Source organism: Vicugna pacos, unplaced genomic scaffold, assembly GCF_048564905.1.
Source record: "Vicugna pacos unplaced genomic scaffold, VicPac4 scaffold_21, whole genome shotgun sequence".
In the NCBI taxonomy this organism is placed as follows: Eukaryota; Metazoa; Chordata; class Mammalia; order Artiodactyla; family Camelidae; genus Vicugna; species Vicugna pacos.
This window is the reverse complement of record NW_027328742.1, coordinates 13271446-13290386: the sequence shown is the minus strand read 5'-3', so window position 1 is coordinate 13290386 and position 18941 is coordinate 13271446. Positions and strand designations below refer to the sequence as shown.

The window sequence follows — 18941 nt, the reverse complement described above, 5'->3', positions numbered from 1 at the left end:
TGCTAAGCCAGCTTCACACCGGGGTGTGTGTGGACCTGGCCGAGCTGGGTTCCCAGTCCAGGAGGGAGGGGACGGGCGCGCCGGCGGACCCGCTTCGGCCGTTGTCCTCAGCTGCTGGGACGGGGTGAGGGTTCGCGCCCCTCGTTCTCACTGCCTGGGCCCCCCTTCCCCGTGTGGTCGGAGGTAAACACCACAGGTCACTGGCGGGGACTCGGGAGTAACGTGAAGGGGGCTGAGAAATTACTGACACGGGGAAAGAGGTGTATGAAAACACATTATGTTGACTTTTCTATTTTAAGTGTGTCAAAGTCAGAGTTTATTATGCTTTTAATTTCCTGCCTTTAAAGGAATACAACTACTTATTTTGTACTTAAAATATTTTATATTTAAAATGTGCTTCTTAGCTTATCTCATTTTCAAGGCAAAATACTGCCACGATCGACATTTTCTCATAATGAGAAGGAAAAGCCAGGCTGGACTAACAAGATAACCCTTAAATCTAAGTGTAATAAGTGTCAGTTTACTGATCTAAGTACTGCTGGGCTAACTCATAAGTCTGAAGTTTAGTAAGTGTTGGTTTACTGGGCTAACAAGTTAACGCATAAGTCCTAGCCCAACAAGTGCCAGTAACTGGGTTCTGGCCAGCAGAAGTCCCACTGAGACGGAATGAATTACTCAAGACTCTGTGGAAAAAGTCAAGAGAGGGAGAGGGAGTCGGGAGCCAACTCCACGAGCCTCTCAAATGCCCCCACATTTATTGTGTACAATCAAAGGAAAAATCACTAACAGTTGTGTGATGGAATGCAGGAATTTAAGGAAAGACAGGGTGGGATTGAGATTGTAGAAATCACAGTGAGTACAAAGGCTTTGTTTATCTTCGGGGAAGTCATGGGAAGAGGGGAACAAGATATATCCCTATAGATATGTTAGAAAAGACCACCAGCCCAGCCAGCTCCTTGTTTTGGGCAAAGAAGACTATCTAACAGCAGAGACACCCAGTGTTTATAGCTGAGGGCCTGGGTGGTTGCTTTGCAATGAGCAGAGTTCTATCTAAAACCTCAACTATGCAAGCAAGGCATTGTCTCTGCTTTTTATGGCCAGGAGACCGGCGTGCGGATGCACAGGTGCCTGGTTGCAAGGCAGTCAACTAAGCACATTTGCTCTTCTTTAAGGAGACGAATGGCTGGGGTCTGTTACAATTTGTTAACCCAATCATGGGCTCCCAAAAGTAGCATGATCTGTTCCTAATAGATAAATTCCACTGTACTGATTCCCTGCTTTTGCTGTTCACGCCTTACTGGCTATAGCCCCATGCTTGCAATTAACTCTACAAAACCTAATGCACAAGGTTTGGAGGTGCTCAGAGCTTCAGAGCAGAAGCCCCTCTGAGCCCGCCAGTGTAATAAATCTGAGTATTCCAACCCTCCGAGTGGTGCTTGTCTCTTGTGATGCTGACTTTGTCCACACGTCTGGTAATGGACATCTGAGGTGTGTAGTTATTAGAGAATCTGCACCTGCTAGCCCCAAGATCTGCGTGAATCCTCTTCAGTCATGTGCAGGGCTGGGCATCTGAATTCTCTGTGATTGAAGTGAGTAATAGACATTGACAATTAATTCACTGATTTCTATACAGAACACTTTAAACATGACCTCAGTTTAAAAATCAATACTCCTAAGCACTTAGTAAAATGTTTCACATGAGAGGTGTTCTGTTCCATGTAGAGGTATCATTTGCCATTAGTCACAGTTCATAAGTCCTAAGTAACAGACATCCGCCTTGTGATGAGTCTAGTTTTATCTAAAAGTCTTAGAGAGAAGAGGTGAGTTATGACTTCTCAAATTCAAATTTTATAATCGGCAGTTCTCTTGATTTTGCCTTTGACCCAGTGGTTTTTGAGATTGTGTTAGTTAGTTTCCTCGTATTTGTGGAGTTTTTTAATTTTGTGCTGTAATTGATTTCTAGTTTCATTTCATGGTGCAACAAAAGATTCTTGGTATGATGTCAATCTTCTTCAATTTGTGACATAACATGTGATGTATCCTGGAGAATGTTTTGTTTTCACTTGAAAAGAGTGTGAATTATTCTGCAACTGGATGAAAAGTTCTGTGTATGTCTGTTAGGTCCATTTGTCTAAAGTGTTGTTTAGGTCCAGTGGTTGTTTATTGATTTCTGTCTCAATGTGCTATCCGCTGTTGATAATCAGATAGAGAGATGCTAACTATTGTACTGCATTAAATTTCTCCTTTCAGGTCTGTCAATGTTTGCGTCACATATTTAGACGATCTGCTATTAGATGTGTATAAGTAGTTGCAATTGTTATAACTTCCTAGTGAACTGACATGTTTATAATTACATAACACATTTTTTTTTGTCGCATTTTTGGCTAAACGTCACATTTGTCTGGGACAAGTATAATAGCCACTCCTGCTTTGTTTCGGTCACCATTTTCATGGAATATCTTTTACCTTCACTTTACTTTCAGCCTATGTGTGTCCTTAAATCTAAGATGAATTCTTGCAGACAGCATATAGGTGGATCTTGGCTTTTTAATCCGTTCAGCCACTATGTATCTTTTTATTAGGGAGTTTAGCCCATTTACAGCTAAAATAATGTTTAATCAAGAATGACTTACTGCTGTCATTTTTGAACTTTCTGTTTGTCTTGCAGTTTTTCTCTCTTTTTCTTTTTTCTTTCTTTTTTCTTTTGTGGACAGGTGTAGTATTCTTAGTGGGCAGTGTTTCTTTACCTTGCAATATTTTGGCTTATGTTATCCCAGTCTTTTCTGGCCTCCAAAACACCGGCGGTGACAGTCCCCGTGGCGCTGAGCCGCGGGCGCGTCCTGCTCTCGGCACAGATTGGACTCGCAGGCCGATGAGGGGGTGACTGTCTCCGCGCTCCCAGGATCTCGTGTGTTGGGGGAAGCCGTGTGGCCTGGCCTGGTCGAACAGCATCCGCCTGTGCCCCTCCAGCCGCGGGGACCGACCCGAGCCGATCGGACGCGGCCTGCGCCATGCCGCCGCGGGGGAAAGGGACAGGGTGTCCCGCGCCCGGGCCGCCGGCGGCTAGGTGGTCCGGCCCTCGTCTGCGTCCCTTGGACGACTGCTCCTGAGGCGAGGAGCGGCCCGGGCCCAGTGCGGTGAGGCCGGGGATTGGCGCGCTGGGGTTCCCGGTCGTCGGAGGCGCCTCCTTGGATGAAATGTTTTCTGAGTCCCGATGGATCCGGAGACGTGGCTGGGCCGGCCCCTGTTGGCGCGGGAGGCCAGGGAGGGCGCCCCCCGGCCCGTAAGCCTGCCCGCGTGGGTTCCGGTGGCATTTGAGGGACCGAGACTTCATCCGGACTCGGGGACCGGCACGGGGGCGTCCTGCGAGGGATGTGGGGGAGGCAGGCTTTCCCCGGCCCGGGGCCCGGGGCCCGGTGCTCGGGAGCGGCCCCTCGTGGGGGGGCCCTCTCGTCGGAGGCGCCTCTGTGGCATCTCCCCAAGTCCCCGGCCACGCGGGCGAGAAACGGGCAGGGCGTCCCCGGCCCGATCCCGATCCCGTCTCCCTCTCGTCCCTTCCCATTCCCACTGCTCCTCCTCCTCCTCCTCCTCCTCTTCCTCCTCCTCAACCCCTCCCCTCGCCCCTCCCCCTAAACCCTCCCTCGCCCCTCCCCCTAAACCCCTCCCCTCGCCCCTCCCCCTACCACCCCCCCCCCCCGCGCGACGGTCGATCAGATGGCCCCCGAGAGCTTCGGGTCTGCCATTAATGGGGGTAGGGTTGGGGGCAGGTGGCCGGACCGAGATCCGGGGCCCCCCCCTGCAAATCGTGGACCCGACCCGTTTCCGGGCGCTGTCATTTTTTCTGTCGTGTCGGGCATTTTGTGCCAGCAGATAGGTGGTGACACGGTCTTTCTCGGTGTCTGTCACCGATTGTTGGGTCTCCGGACGCGTGTGGGGTTCTGGGCTTTTTCTCTGCATGAGGCCTGGCCTGGCAGCATCCGATTCTGCTTCTGACACTCGAGCCGCCCGCCCGGGCCTGCGCGCCGGCTCTCGTGTGTGCGTCCGGCTGACGTGGCCCGTGGTGCGGCCTCCGGACTCCGGTGGCCCGAGGGCGGTGGGGTGAGGTGGCGACGTGGGTCTTTTATACCCCGTGTGCTCCCCGTCGCAGGCACCCGGTGGTGGCTGGCACGAGCCCACCCTCATACGCTCCGTGCCGCGTGTCAGGCATTCTCCGCCTGGGGTCGTTGGCCGCTCTCCTTGGAGAGGACCGAGGAGTGGGTGGCGCCTGGTGAGGCTGAAGCAGGCCCCCTCTGGTGGTTGTCCTCGCCGCGCCCTCCCCTCTGGGGCTTCCCTGCCCCATGGCTCGCTCGCTCGCTCACCTGACTGATGCGGTGGTGTCATGCTCTCCCGGGCCGGGCCTAAGCCGCGCCAGACGAGGGACGGGACGTTCATGGTAAACGTGGCCTTTCTTCTCGCTCTGCCTGCGGGCCCCTCGCCTCTCCTCCGCCGCCCGTGGGTGGCGGGGCAAGGAAGGGGTGCGGACTCCGGCCCGACCTCGGTCTCCCGTGCCTTGTGGTGTTGGCGGGGCCGGGGTCTTGTGACGCGGCAGACACTCTCGCCTCCTGGCCTGCTCGGCGTCTTGTCTCGCGAGGGGCCCTCCCCCGCAGTGGGGGAGGGCTGCCCCGCCGCCACGCCACGTTATCCCCTGGTCGGGGTGTGAGCGTGTGTCTCGCCTTGGCCCTCTGTGGTGCCCCTGGAGCGCTCCAGGTTGTCCCTCAGGTGCCCGAGGCCGAGCGGTGGCATCGCTCCCGGTCCCCAGCGAGTCCTCTCGGGTAACCCCTGTGGTGGTCGTGTGTCCCGAGCGACTCTTGAGGAGCGCGGAGGGGTCGAGATGGTAAGCGAGGCGTGGCCGCTCCCCACCCGCGGTGGGGCCCGGGCCGCCTCCTGATCGTCGCCCTCACCCTGTACCGTGGGGGACTGATGTGGCCGGGCGCACGCCGGGTGGGTCCCCCTCTGCGGGGTTCGCGCCCGGGCGTGGGAGCGAACGTGGTGGGGCCGGGTGATGGGCCGTTGTGGGCGCGCGTGTGTCTCGTCCCCACGCGGTCTTGGGTGCGCCTCCTCGCGAGGCGGCACGGGCTTTCCCCGGTCCCGACCGCGAACGCTCGCTTTTCGGCCCACCGCTTACCCCTCCCGCAGACCCCTCCCGCCCAGCCGAGCGCTGGCGTCCACCTTGGCGGACTGCCGTAGGCCTGAAGGGGGCACGCTGGGTAGGGGGCGATGTGCCCTCGGTGAGAGGAAGCCTTCTCTAGCGATCTGAGAGGGGAGCCTTGGGGTACCGGACAACCCCCAGCCGCCGCTCCTCCATCCAGAGCGTGCAGTCACCACGGGGGTGACTGCCACAGCGTGTGGGCAGGGCCCCGTCGCTTTGGCGTGTGGGTTGCGCGGGCCCCGCGGTGGGGCCGTGTGCTGCTCTCTGCCTGCTGTGGCGCGCGCCTCCCCCCTCCGAGTCGGGGGAGGGTTCTGCCGGGACGGGCCCGGCGTCTGGCGCGGGGCCGTGTGTGCGCGCGGCCTTTGCCTCACCGGCGCGTGCCGTGGGGGAGGGGGAAGGCGGTCCACCCCGACTCTGTGCCCCCCCCGTCTCCCCGCCGCGAGGAGCCACCCCACCTGTTCTGGTCCCGAGGCGCAGCCACCGGTGGCGATGCGTGGGCTACGGGTCGGGCCGCCTCGCTCGGGAGCGTTTCCCCGGGCCGCGAGGCCTGGGGGCGAGCCAGACGAAGCTGGATGATGTGGCGTGGTGGACGGACAGACGAGACAGACGGACGAGTGAGCGAGCGGAAGGGGCTATCCTCTCGAGTTGGGGGTTAGCCTGCTGCGCGCGAGTCCCGGCGGCGGGGCCGGGGTGTGGGACGAACCGCCGAGGGTTGGCGGAGGCCGGCCGGCGTCCTGGGCGTCGTGGGGCCGCCCCCACGTGTGGGGGCGGTGGGATCCTGCGGTTGTTTCCCCGGCGGCCCGGTCGTGTCTCGGGATTTCCTCTTCCCTGGGCTGGTGCCCGCCCACACCTCCCACCCCTGCTGCGTCCGTCGCTCTTGCGCGCGAGCGGCCCCTCCCCGTCGTCGGCGGCCCTCCCCTGCCCGGACCGATGGCCACCCGCGCCGAGCCTTCCCCCGCCGACCCCGCGCCCTGGACCAGAACGTGGCCTCACCGTGTGTGGGTGCTGTCCCTCCGCTGGAGGTGGCCCCGGGTGAAGCGTCGTCGGACCCGCCGGGGTAGGCGGGGTGCTTCAGCACGGCACGGCACGAACGTTTGGGTGTGCGTCGGGGCAGGGCAGCGCCGGCCCGTGCGGCGGGAGAGCCTTGCGGTGGGCCGTTCTGAGGCTCTGCGGTGTCGGGCGAGGGTGGCCCTGAGCCCCCGTGAGGGTGCCGTGGGGTGCCGAGGAGAGAGCCAGTCGGCGCCTTGGGTGCCGCGGGGCCGCCCCCGTGCCGGAGGGCCTGTGGCGCTGAGACCCCGTGTCGCACCCCGGCGGCCGACTCGCGTCTGCGTTGCTGGCGCGGGCCCCTGGCGGTGGCTCCACGGCCCTCCTCTCCTGCTTGCCGGCTTCCAGGCCGCTGCTTCCTCGCTCGTCCTGTTCTCTCTCCGTCCGTCCGTCCTCTCCCCCGTCCGCCCGTCCCTTGGGGCCGCGCCACGGCGCGTTACGCTTCCCTCCGCGCCGGCGGCCTTGCGCTGTCTGCGTCCCCGGGCCCGTGGCGGTCGGCCCCCTCGCCGCGGTGGCGGCTCGGGGGGCCTTCGGGGCCGGCTCCGTCCTCCGCCACCTCCCCTCGCGCCGCGCCCCGCGCCCCCGCTGGCGTCTCGCGCACCCCGCGTCCGGCACGGACGGTCCCGTTTCCGCCCCGCCGCGCCGCGCGCTCCCCCACCCCGGGGCGTGCGCGCGCGTGTGCGCGCGCGCGGTCTCGCCTACCTCGCCTACCTGGTTGATCCTGCCAGTAAGGAGCATATGCTTGTCTCGAAGACGAAGCCGTGCATGCCTAAGTACGCACGGGCCGGTACAGTGAAACTGCGAATGGCTCATTCAATCAGTTATGGTTCCTTCGGTCGCTCGCTCCTCTCCTACTTGGCTAACTGTGGTAATTCTAGAGCTAATACATGCCGACGGGCGCTGACCCCCTTCGCGGGGGGGATGCGTGCATTTATCAGATCAAAACCAACCCGGTCAGCCTCCCCCCGGCCCCGGACGGGGGTGGGGGGCGGGCGCCGGCGGCTTTGGTGACTCTAGAGAACCTCGGGCCGATCGATCGATCGATCGCACGCCCCCCGTGGCGGCGGCGACGAACCATTGGAACGTCTGCCCTATCAACTTTGGATGGTAGTCGCCGTGCCTACCATGGTGACCACGGGTGACGGGGAATCAGGGTTCGATTCCGGAGAGGGAGCCTGAGAAACGGCTACCACATCCAAGGAAGGCAGCAGGCGCGCCAATTACCCACTCCCGACCCGGGGAGGTAGTGACGGCAAACCCTACAGGACTCTTTCGAGGCCCTGTAATTGGAATGAGTCCACTGGAAATCCTTTGGCGAGCATCCGTTGGAGGGCAAGTCTGGTGCCAGCAGCCGCGGTAATTCCAGCTCCAAGAGCGTATACGAAAGTTGCTGCGGCTGGAAAGCTCGGAGTTGGCTCTTGGGAGCGAGCGGGCGGGCGGGCGGGCGTTCCGCCGCGAGGCGAGCCGCCGGCCGTCCCCGCCCCTCGCCTCCCGGCGCCCCCTCGATGCTCTTAGGCGAGTGTCCCGCGGGGCCCGTAGCGTTTACTTGGAAACAATGAGCGTGTTCAAAGCAGGCCCGAGCCGCCTGGATACCGCAGCTAGGAAGAATGGACTAGGACCGCGGTTCTATTCTGTTGGTTTCCGGAACTGAGGCCGTGATTAAGAGGGACGGCCGGGGGCATTCGTATTGCGCCGCTAGAGGTGAAATTCTTGGACCGGCGCAAGACGGACCAGAGCGAAAGCATTTGCCAAGAATGTTTCCGTTAATCAAGAACGAAAGTCCGGAGGTTCGAAGACGGTCGGATACCGTCGTGGTTCCGACCATAAACGATGCCGGCTGGCGAGGCGGCGGCGTTAGTCCCATGACCCGCCGGGCAGCTTCCGGGAAACCAAAGCCTTTGGGTTGCGGGGGGAGTATGGTTGCAAAGCTGACACTTGAAGGAATTGACGGAAGGGCACCGGCAGGAGTGGAGCCTGCGGCTTAATGGGACTCAACACGGGAACCCTCGCCCGGCCCGGACACGGACAGGATTGACAGACTGCTGGCTCTTTCTCGAGTCCGTGGGTGGCGGTGCATGGCCCTTCTTAGTCGGTGGAGCGATTTGTCCGGTTAATTCCGACAACGAGCGAGACTCTGGCATGCTAACTCGTTACGCGACCCCCGAGCGGTCGGCGTCCCCCAACTTCTCAGGGGGACAAGTGGCGTTCAGCCAGGCGAGCTTGAGCAACAACAGGTCTGTGATGCCCTTAGGTGTCCGGGGCTGCACGCGCGCTACACTGACTGGCTCAGCGTGCGCCTACCCTACGCCGGCAGGCGCGGGTAGCCCGTTGAACCCCATTCGTGATGGGGATCGGGGATTGCAACTCTTCCCCAGGAACGAGGAATTCCCAGGAAGTGCGGGTCATAAGCTTGCGTTGATGAAGTCCCTGCCCTTGGGAGGCCCTCGGATCGGCCCCGCCGGGGTGGGCCCACGGCCCTGGCGGAGCGCCGAGAAGACGGTCGAACTTGACTACCGGGAGGAAGTCAAAGTCGTAACAAGGTTTCCGTTAGGTGAGCCTGCGGAAGGATCATTAACGCGCGTGCGCAGCAGAGCGTCGCGAAGCGAAGCGAGGGCGCCTGGCCAGCGCCTTCGCCCGCCCCGCCCGCTCGCTCGCTCGCTCGCTTTTCCCACCCGTGCGGCGCGGGACGGTCGGACGGACGGACGGGAGAGGGAGGAGAGGGCGGCCGGAGGTGTGCCGCGGGCGGGCCTGCCCCGCCTGCCCGGGCGGGCGGGTGGCCTGGCCGGTCCGGACCGGGCCGGGCCGGCGGTCGTCCCGGAGGGGAGGGGAGAGGGAAACAGTGGCGGGTTGGCGTGCAAGGGACGGCTTGTGGGGCGGCTCTCGTTCGCCTCCCTTCCCCGCCCGTCTCCCCCCGCCCGCCCCCTCCTCCTCCTGCGCACCGCGTGCCCCCCCACCCGTGGTCTCGGCCGGACGGCCTCCTGTCCCGAGGCGACGCCGCGTCTGCCCGCGGCGCCTCCGGCGACCGTGTCTCTCTCTCTCTCTCCCCGCCCGGCCTCCCCGCCACTTGCCGAGAGGAGGGTCCGAGGGCTCTGTGGGCTGTGCCAGTCCCCCTCCGCACGCCGCGCCCTCGTCTTTCCGGCGCCGGCCGCTCCTCGCGGCCGCGGCCGCCTCCGGCTGCTCGCCGCCCTGGGCCGGTCCCCACGGGTCGTCGTCGGCCCTCTGCTCCTCCGATCCCGCCGCCCCGCCTTGCCACGTGCCTCTCGGCTTCCCCCCCACCCGAGCGAGCTTCGGGCCTCTTTTCCCCGGCCGGGCCTGCCGGCCGGCTCACGCCTCTCGCCTCTCGCTTCCCGCCCCCCACGCCCAAGGCGCCCCGCCCGTTGTGCTCCGCGTCGCATCGTGGGCCCCCCTCGTCCCCCGTGGCGAGAAGGGGAACCCCGGAACGCGGGTGCGGGTTGGTGGCCCTGCAGGGCCTTTGGGTTTGGAGGTGGAGGTGGGAAGGAGGGCGGGCGGTCTGTCTGGACGCGGGGGGAACGGGGTAAGGTTGCCGCCGGCACGCGTTGGCGGTGTGGGACCCGGTGGTGGGGCGGGGGCCGGCCGGTGCCCGGTGTGGCCCCGTGTCGTTGGCCGGAGTGTGGCGGTCGGCGTCGGGGCGGTGGCCGACGGTTGGTGCTGGGGGGTCCTGCCGTCCACGACTCGCCCGCCTCGCCCTCTCCAGGTACCTAGCGCGTCCCGGCGCGGAGGTTTAAAGACCCTTAGGGGGGCGTCGCCCGTCCGCCTTGGGGTCGGGGCGGTCGGGCCCGTGGGGACTCGGGGGGGTCCGTCCCTCGTCGTCCCCCAGACTCCGCCTCCCCGGGGCCGGGGCACCGCGCCACGTGGCTCGCCGCCGCCGCGGGCGTCGGGTGGGGCCTCGCCCGGCGGCCCGTCGGACGGTTCGGTGGCCGCGTGTCCGGCGCGCCCCCAACGCGTCCCTGCGGGAAGCGGGAACCCCCGGGCGCCTGTGGGGTGTCCGAGCCGGCACGCGCCGTGTCGGTGCCGGCTGCGCCCCGTTGTGAAACCTCGCCGGCCCGAGGCGACCCACCGGCGCACGGGCCTCTGTGGGTGGTCGCGGCCCCTAGGCAGGCCGGCTTCCCCTTCTTTTTCCGGGTCGCCGTGCGGTCGACCAGAAGCAGAGGCTCCACACGGCTCCAGCGGGCCCTGAGGGGGATCCCTGAGTGTCCCATGTGGTTCGTGTCCCAGTCGCTCCCGCGGCCACGTTGGATCCCATTGTGTCCTGCGGGCTACGCGGCCCCCTCGGCCCTGGTGGATCTCCGAGTGGATCCCCCTACCGAGGACGACCAGCCGTCGCAGCCCTGTCGTCTCCACCTGTGCATCGCCGAGCGTATCCCCCCCCCCCGCTCCCCGAGGTCGACCAGCCGTCGCGGGCCTCTCGGTTCCCCGCGGCTCATGGGGATTCCCTAGTGTCCCCTGGGGTTCGCGGCCCACTCGCTCCCCTCGGGCCTTGGGATTGTGCTCCGTGTGCCTATGCGGCTTACCTGTCCTCCTGTGGCCCCAAGGATCTCTAGTCGACCGGGCGTCCTTGGGTTATTGAAGGGTCTGGTTTGCTTCACGTCATGTAGGGATTTTTATTTGGCATGCTTGGCTTAAGTCTGTCTGTCTGTAGGGATGTGTGGTGTGTGTAATGCATGCGTGTACGTCTCTATGGACTTTATATATAGTACAGTAGTCCATGAGGTCCTTTACGAACACACAAACTGAAAGTAAGTCATTTCACTCCTGCTCTTAAAACAACCCTACAAATCTATCAACTTATTCTAAGTTAAATTCCATACAGTGGCCTCAAGTTCCTCTATGAGTAAACCCTCTATTACCTACAAGTTCTTATCTCCGAAGACTCCCCCATCCTTCACTCTCTTCCAGCCTTGCTTTCTATTTCTCAAAAGCAGCAGCCCTGCCCCAGCATCAAAATACTTGAACTGTCTTCCCTTGAGACACTCTTCCCCAGATATTTGCCAGGCTCACACTCTCGTCTCTCGTAAGTCCCAATCAAATGTCATTTTCTGACATTTCTGCCCATTCTTACCACTCTCTTTTAAAGTCCATATCCTCTTCTGACCAACCATCCCCATCTTTATTATTCTGCTCAGACCCGGCTCTGTTTTCCCCAAGACTTACAGTCATCTTCTAACTCTAGTTTATTAAGTTGTATATTTTTCCCCACTAGAATGCATTAACCACGGACCAAAAAGATTTCTTTGCTTTTTGTTGACTGCTGAATCCCAAAGTAGAAAACTGTTCCTAACATCCAATTGGCACTTAATTAATATTTCTTAAGTTAATTAATGGGTAATTACTTTTATCATTTGAGGCAGGTTTTCCCCGAAGTATCATCTACTTCTATCCGAGCTCCAACTGCTCAGGACAAACCTTCCTTCAAGTGGACGCCCCGGGTCATGTCTGAGGTCACAACTCAGATCACAGAGAAGCCAAACCACTTAGTTGCCCCTGAGGCCAGCTGCTTACCTTGGTCAGGAAGGACACTCCGGGAAGCGATACCCTCTACCCCCTCCTCTGATGCCTTGGCCTGTTCTGTTGGACCCAATAGATGTATTTCCTCAGCAGCCCTTGGGGACCCCTCCCACAGAATAGCCCAGAACCAGACACCTCAGTCTCCAGAGACACAATTAAAGTTCATTTGGATTATGGGAGTAATCTAGTCATTAGGATATGATGAAATGAGGAGCATTTCTTTAGAAGTGGACTCGCAACATGGACGTAAGTCACAGTGTAATCGTATATGTGGTCACATGTATCTGATAATAGGAACCCCAAATTGTGCCAATTAGGCTTTTCCAGGAATTATCTGGGGAGCTATAAGGTTTTCCCTTCATATGCGCCTCTGTCTGTCCAGGCCATGCTGCCCTGTCTTGCTTTTCAGGAAACCCCCTATCAATCCTTGGTGCTACAGCCTCCGTTGTAACCCTCCAAAATCCTCATGTCAAAGCCCTACCCTCCAGTGGCCTGGGAGGTGGCTGCATCTGGGGACAGAGCCGTCACAAAGGTAACTGGCTTAAAATGAGGTGGTTAGGAGGAGCCCTAGTCCCATCTCAGTGGTGTCTTTACAAAAACAAAGATCGGAAACTTGGACACACGGAGAAATACCAGGGATGCTTGTGTACAGAAAACAGACCCCGTGAGGATGAAGCCAGAAGCTGACCGTGTGTGTGCAGCGGGGAGAGGCGTCAAAACAGATCGGCCCTGACGGCCCCTCATCCTGGCCTTTTAGCCACCAGAACCGTGAGGAGTACAGTTCCTCTGTTTACGACACCAGCCTGCGGCGTTTTGTTACAGCAGCCTTAGCAAAATGATGTACCGCTTATCAGCACCAGGGCTTGTTTATTTTGGTAAACTCCATGTTCTGTAAGTATAAAGACTACTTGAATTAGGAAATGTGATCCATCAAAATAAAGCATCCTTTCATTTTTCATTAAGTCATACATAAACCGAACAAAGAAATCCGAACATTCATATGACCTTGTGTCAATGATTGGTTTAGCTCAGAGTTTCACTCTGAATTCTCTCTTCGATGTAAAGCTTTTTGAAGTCTGTCTCTCTGCTCATCTATCTCTATCTATATGTCCATTTCTGTCTGCTTCATGCAGCAGTTCTTTTGTCCTTGGTTCTTTTAATTCTTGGTGAAAATATTCTTTTATTGGAATCCTTCAGTGACTCTAAATAAAGATGTTTGTTCTTTCCTACATACATTGTCAAGGAAATCTTTGTATCATAGCAAGCAAAAGTGTGAAGATAAGAAAAGAAATATAAATGTATTTTGCAGGGCGTTTTACAGTAGGTAGTTCACTTATGACCTCATAAGTACCTCTCCCTCCTAACAAATAACTATGTGCCTCTGGAGCCAGAATCCCTGGGCTTGCTTCTTGTCTCCTCACCCATGAGTTGCTTGACTAGAAGCAAGCCATTTCATCCACCTAAACATGACAGTGAGTCCATAACTCGAATCAGTATTCCATATAAGAGATTGAAATATTATATACTTACAAGCAGCTTACAAACTGTCAAGTAATATTAAAAACTGGAAAAAAAAACACTTTCAACTTACACTTACAACTTACACTTACAACTTTCCCAGAATCCCAGTAGTACTACAGACTGTTCCCATCTAGCATGCATAGCAGTTTTCCAGCAGTTGCTTATTTTATTTATTTCTGAGACCACAGGCTCTTATCAATGACATAAAGACTATCCTAAAAAAATAATAATAATAATAACAACAGCAGCAGCAGCAGCAACAACAACAACAACAACAACAACAACAACAATAACAACAACAACAACAACAACAACAACAACAACAATAATAATAATAATAATACATCCTTTGTTTACCAAAGCCTTTGTTTGAGAAACTCGGCTCTATCTATCGTTTTCCTCAGGGCATCTTTAACATCTTTATTCTTAAGCTGCAGATCAAGGGATTCAACATGGGAATCACCACCATGTAGAACACCAACACCACTTTATCCCTTTCCAGGGCATAGCTAGTACTTGGCCGGGAGTGAATGAAGAGAATGGAACCATAGTACAAGGTGACAGCTGTCAAGTGAGAGCCACAGGTGGAGAAGGCCTTGAGGTGGCCTTTGGTGGGGCGGATCTTCAGGATGGCAGCAATGATGAAGAGATAGCAGGCCAGGATAAGCACAGAGGGAGTGATGACATTGGAGGCAAGCATAAAATAGAGCACCACCTGGTCACTCTCCTCCACATCACTAGCCAACTTGACAAGTGGAGGCAAATCACAGAAAAAATCATCAATGAGGTTGTCCCCACTGAAGCTCAGGGCAAATGTTTCACTGGTGATGATGGCTGAGTTCAGAAAGCCACAAAAGTATGAAGCTACAATGAGACTGGCACATAACCATGGGGACATCACCTGGGAATAAAGCGAGGGGTTGGAGATGGCCACAAAGTGGTCATAAGCCATGGCGACCAACAGATGACACTCACTGTAGGTGAGACCAGCTGAGAAGAAGAACTGAGCTGCACAGCCAGCAAAGGAGATGCTTTTGTCATCAGAAATGCAGGTTATCAGGATTTTGGGGGCATAGACGAAAGCATACCAGAGATCCAGGAATGAAAGTTTCCAATGAATAAATACATGGGCATATGGAGCTCAGAATCCGCACAGATCAGAGAAATCAGGATGATATTCCCTAAGAGACTGAAGATGTAAATGATGAGGAAAATGCCAAAGAGAGCTCTCTGTAACCAGAGATCTGTCGTGAACCCTAAAAGCATGAACTCCTTCACTGTGGTGAAGTTTCTCTCGTCCGCTGATTTTGGGTCTCTTTGGTTCCTTCCTGTGAAAAGATTAGTCAACAAATCATGATTTAAGATACAGCGATGTCAGCTCCCCATCATCTGTCATTGTAGATCACTGAAGAACTCAACTGATGTGCAGACACATTGTTCATTATAGGACATGTTTATACTGAGCTGGGTGTCATTTTTGTCAGATAACTGAGGATTATTCTATGCTGTCTTGAAAGATATAGTCATTATGCACAGAACATAGTATGTGTCAAACATGTATTTTTAATCTAATTGTCCTCCTTTTGAGAGATGGTGACTTGTTCATCTTCTCTTCTGTTTGCACTTAGGGTGATTAGGGACCATGTGGAAGATAGGAAAAAGGGACTTTGTTTTCTCTTCACATCCTTGAATCTTTTGTCTTTACTAGAGAATTACATGGAGAAACATACTTTTATTATTCTAACCATATTCTGGAATATCCTTCGAAGTGCATTTACTATAATTTTCTTGAAGACAACACTTATATTTTATTCAATATTTTCTCCACAAAGTCAAGAAGACAGCTATACATAAAGTCAAAAAAAATGTGTAACTTGAGAATAGAGTTTCTTATATTATAGGAATTTGAGACCATAGTCACCAGTATGACACTCAAATGTATGCTGAAAGGAAGCAAAAATATTAATCCATGGATAATTGTGTTCAAAATGTGGTTGAATTGCTGATAGAATCAGAGGTTTAAAATAAAATAAAATAAAATAAAATAAACTGGCCAAACTGAATGATTTAGGGGAATATGGTAGGCTGTATATGATCCATAAAGATATTCAAGTTCTTTTTTTAAATTGAAGTACAGTTGATTTACAAAGTTATATTAATTTAAGATGTACAACATAGTGATTCAGTATTTTTACAGTTTGTACTCTATCTAAAGTTATGACAAGACATTTGCTATAATTCTCTGTGCTGTATAATATATCCTTGTTGATAATCTATTTTATACGTAGTAATTTGTATCTCAGTCTCATAACCCTAATTTGCCCCTCCTCCTTCCTTTTCCCTGTTGGTAACCACCAGCTTGTTTCCTGTACCTGTGAGTCTATTTCTGTTTTGCATATATATTCACTTGTATTATTTTTTAAATTCCACATATAAGTGATCTCATACAGTATTTGAATGTCTCTGTCTGAGTTAGTTCACTAAGCATAATATTCTCTAGGTCCATCTACATTGCCACAAATGGCAGAATTTCATTCTTTTTTATGGTTGAGTAGTAGTCCATTGTGTGTGTGTGTGTGTGTGTGTGTGTGTGTGTGTGTGAGCATGCGCACACGTGAGCATGTGTATACATCTTTATCGATTCATCTGTTGATGGGCACTTAGGGTGTTTCCACACCATGGCTAAACAATGCTGCTGTGAACACTGGGGTGCATGTATTTTTTCAAGTCCATATTTTCCTAATTCCTGGAACCTAGGGCTGTTACTTAATGGAGAGAGTTATTAAGTTAAAAAATAAGAGTTTTCAGAAAAGAATATTATCAGGGTGAGCCCTGAATACAACTGTAAATGTCCCTGTAAGCAGGAGGGAGAGGGAGTTCTGACTTCAGACGCCAGAGAAGGAAGCAGTATGACCACAGACGCAGAGATTTGGTGACTCAACCATGAGGAATGCCAGCCCCCACAGAAAGCTTGAGAGGGAAGAGAAGGGTTCTCCTGTAGAGCCTCTGGGTAGAGTGTGATCCTGCCAACACCTTGGTTTTAGCCCCTGATACTGAGTTCTGACTTCCAGAACTGTGAGGGAATACATTTTTGTTGCTTTAAGCCACCAAGTTTATGGCAGTTTGTTAATACAGGATGTATGGAATTCAACCTCTAACCATCTTCTTTCCTTCAAAATTAGAAGCAGGAGACTGGACTGCTGCCTGCAATGGAGGAAGGAAGCACCATCTCTGCTTGTCTATGTCACAACCCACAGGGACCGTCCAGCCACCCAGCACAATCCAAAAAGGAGTAAATTACAATTGTCAGGGTTTTGAATATAACATTTCTGCTATTAGATCCAAGGCTTTCAAAATCTCTTATGCTTGGGGAGAAAGAAAATATTCTTTTTAAGTGATAGACTTAAAAGTAAGCTAGAAAAATAAAGGATTGCTCTCTTGGAACTTATCTGTTTGATGGATGGATGGAATCTACAACTTTTAGCTTTAAAATAAATGCCAATGCTACATTTATTATCAAAGTAGAAATGATTCGTAATAAGCAAAAGAAGACTGGAATAAGTAACGTTTCAAAACCTTAGACTTTCAAGGCTGTCAGGGGCTAAGATCTTTTTTCATGCAGCACATTCTTAGAGGCAGCTTAAGATCAGGAGTCAATAGACCCGGGTTCTCATCTGAGTCAGCTGCTGTCAATTTTAAATAAAATTATAACCTCTAAAACTTTATTTCCTCACCTACCTTGCTTAGTTCAGTGAGACTTACATGAGATCACCAATGTGATTTTGCACTTTGAAAACTGGAAGTTAAAACTACATGTTGCATTCTGTATAACTTCATGATTTCTTCATCTCTGTAACCTATCATTCAGTTCTATATACTTTACAACTGTATTCTTTAATGCATGGCTTTTGTGCAAGCTGGGAAAACGCTGAGCTCACTTGCAGAACTGCAATTGGGAATGTAAACTGCAAAATATATTTCTTCCCTAATCTCTCTCATTTTCCTCTACAGGTATTAAAACATGAAATAGACATACATGTGAATGTCTACATATATGGCATCTCTATCAATGCTTTTACAAATAAAAATGGGTTGAAGATATCTTAATGCTAGACACAGGGCACGATAAATGGCACAAATTTTAAAAATGGAAAAAGAGAAACAAGCTCCAGACATAGCGTGGAGGCAAGGATAAAACTTACTTACACACCATCAGGTCCTGCCCACTGCTCTGGGCAAGCCACGAATCTGACCCAAAACTTTCGAGCAGCCCATATACACAGTTAGTAGCATCCAAAAGACAAGCAAATCAACCAAAAGGTTGCTGTTCTTGCTACCAACTTCAAAATCATTTCTCCCAAAGATCCTTGTACAGAGAATGATTACAGTGTAATGAATAAGCTAATATATTGAATAGTAGTCTTATATATGTAGACACCAAAAACCAGAGTTTTCTTGAGATACCTTGACTTGTCATTCATTCACAGATTTAAAGCTGGCTGCATGCCTTGTTAGATTCAAGAGACACTCAGAGATCTCCCCACAGAATATCTCTCCTCTTCATCTCTGAAACATCTCCCTTCATCAGGAGAACTTTGTAAGATGGAGATGCTTCTAGGAGTGCTCATCCAAAAGGAGCTGATGTCTTAGTGATCTCTCAATTCTCTCCAGGCTTGAAGCACTTGCCGTCTGTGTCATTCTGTTCAATACTTTAATCAGATACTTCTTGAGTTATATATGAAGTATAATAGTACAGTATGACCCCAAGGACATAGCTATATATAAAATCTATCCATATCTATATTTTATATGCAGATCTGAGGTGTTAAAAAAGTGACCTATATAGACAGAAATACAACTACAGGGATATATTATATACTGAAATAGATACAGATACTTAAATAAATGCCAATAGAGACATAGAGATAAATAGATACAGATGAGTGGAGATAAAATTGTACTCCTTCTCTTAAAGAGCCCTGTCCCACTCATTTCTTCACATAGAAAAAGAAATATTTCAAAGTCATGAAAATATTCACCCATACAAATATTTCCGCACTCTGGGAACAAATGAGTTTGCGGCAAGATAACAGGAGGGGAAACGGGGCCACGCAGAGAGCTACACGTAACTACAGAGGGTTTGTGAGACTGAAAACATCTATCAAGTACACATCGAATTGTCTGTTTCACTGAAAAGGAGGATAAGAATGGAACAAAAGACATTCGGAGACATTTCAGCTTTCTCCATCAAAAATAATCACAGGAGAGAAAACCTTATTGTATTTCATGAAGTAGAAATATGTTATGGTTGGGTTATACTAAAACATGTTTTGTTTTTGTCCATATGGTGATTTATTGACCTTTTACACCAGGTTAATTATTAACGTAGTACTTACCTCATGAAGATGAACAGTTACTTCATTTGAATTTCAACTCAAGTTCAGATTTTTGCACAGTACCTTAGAATAAAAAGTGCCTTCTTTCAAACCACAAAAATCCTATTTCCAAAGGCAACAATACTGGGAGAAAACATAAAACCTGAGCAGGCCGCTGGGATATGCTGCTAAAAGCAAAGATCTCCGTGAGCTACTCTGGTGCCAAGTGACCAGTTATAATGCTTAGTTACCTTTCTGGAATGAAGTAGAGACAGATCATTCATCAT

At 53.2% G+C, this 18941-nt stretch overlaps 1 long non-coding RNA gene and 1 pseudogene across 1 annotated transcript; one reads left to right on the top strand and one right to left on the bottom strand.

Annotated features, from left to right (window-relative positions):
- The first annotated feature begins 3997 nt into the window (after positions 1-3997).
- Positions 3998-16723, top strand: LOC140694435 (uncharacterized). Its single transcript, XR_012070075.1, has 2 exons — positions 3998-5802; positions 16462-16723. It is a non-coding gene; the product is annotated as an uncharacterized lncRNA (long non-coding RNA).
- LOC140694326 (olfactory receptor 9G19-like) lies at positions 13633-16441 on the bottom strand (annotated as a pseudogene).
- Positions 16724-18941: the final 2218 nt, after the last annotated feature.